Raw genomic sequence first — 1,579 nt, 5'->3', positions numbered from 1 at the left:
CATGGCTCTGATCCATCTTGAAGTGCTGAGATCGATTATATTGGATTGATCGAACCTTGATCTGAGATCGATCGAAGATGTTAATTTTCACCTTTTTCTTCCTTTTGCTTCCACTTGGCTCCTTTCTTTGATTCATCCCAGAATTGCTTTAATTCTGCTCTTATTTGGCTGAGTTAGCTTATTTTCGGGATAAGTGCCAAAAAATGGAAATAATATGAAATCAATCTAAAATGGTAAAGTAAGATAGATAAAGGTACTAGAATGCCTAAGTTTAAGGGGTTTAAATACGCACTTTTCAGCGCTCATCACTAGCTATTTGCCCGACTTAGGTTTCTAGCTTAGCAATGGATTGAGAGTGAGAATGAAGCAATTGAGTGTTCGCCTTTAGAGTGCCTAGAGTGGTCAACACTTTCTCCTCAAAAGCGAGACTTCTAGAATTTCCTTAAGAATATGATGATTGGTTAGGAAAATGAGAATTAGAGAATTGATTGCCATGCAATTGAAATGATGATCTAAAACCTTCGGATCCTTGGCTTTGCATTGGAGGTGGAACATACTTTCCTTGAAAACCACCTTAGGGAGGGTTTGAGCCTTCCCCTTGGCTTTTCCAAGAGAAGTTTGGATGGTTCCTCTAACTCGAATTATAATGAGTGCCATAGGGATTATTCCCTTGGTTAACAAATATAGCATTGACTTGCTCATGGTTTTCACTTGGCATATGTCCATGGGGACAATTGAAAGTAGAATGTAAGACACTTGAATAAGTCATGCAAGATTCATTAGATGCATGATGATGAATATAATTAGGGGAGAAAGATACTTGATTCGCCGAATTTTGGTTGATCAATAATTGATTAAACCTTTGAGATAAGGATTTCATCTTGGCGGCTATGTCATTGGAATTGTCAACTTGATATATGCCAACATTCTTCCTTTCATCTAAATTTCTACCATTTTTAGAGGGCAAAGATCTATGCATTGAATTCTAACTCTTGCTTTCATACAATTACCACACATCATTTTCATGCTTGTCAAGATAGGAACCACCCATAAATGCATCAACCATACCCTTGCGATTATCCGGTAAACTTTCAAAGAAATATTAAACTAGTTAGCACTTAGGTATGTCATGATGTGGGCACTTCCTAAGCAAATCATTAAACCTTTCCCATGCCTCATGAAACATTTCCCCATCCCCTTAAGAAAATTCATGAATGGAAGTTCTCATGGCATTGGTCTTTGATACCGAGTAGTACTTTTTCAAGAACTCTTGTTGCATTTCTGACCAAGAAGTTATCGAAAAAGGCTTAAGATTGTTGAACCAATATTTTGCTTTGTCTTTAAGGGTAAAAGGAAAAAGTCTTAACACTTCTTCTGGCATGTCCGTGTATTTCACAGTGGAACACACTTCAAGAAACTCATCCAAATGCTTGTACGGTTCTTCACTTGGAAGTCCATGATAGTTAGGAAGCATTTGAATGGTTTACGGTTTAATCTCATAATGATGTGCTCTAAATGGGGGTAATTGAATGCAAATGGGTGCATTGTATTCATTAGGCACATAATGGTCTCTTAAAGC

General features: G+C 37.3%; 1 pseudogene; it reads left to right on the top strand.

Moving 5' to 3' along the window:
* Nucleotides 1–1,124: 1,124 nt before the first annotated feature.
* Nucleotides 1,125–1,222, top strand: LOC132301978 (small nucleolar RNA R71; annotated as a pseudogene).
* Nucleotides 1,223–1,579: the final 357 nt, after the last annotated feature.

The sequence above is a fragment of the Cornus florida genome, unplaced genomic scaffold (genome assembly GCF_030987335.1).
Source record: "Cornus florida cultivar Cherokee Brave unplaced genomic scaffold, ASM3098733v1 CherokeeBrave_3.0.0_Hap2_Chr03, whole genome shotgun sequence".
In the NCBI taxonomy this organism is placed as follows: domain Eukaryota; kingdom Viridiplantae; phylum Streptophyta; class Magnoliopsida; order Cornales; family Cornaceae; genus Cornus; species Cornus florida.
Note: the sequence above shows the minus strand (reverse complement) of the source record. Positions and strands in the feature narration are given on the sequence as shown.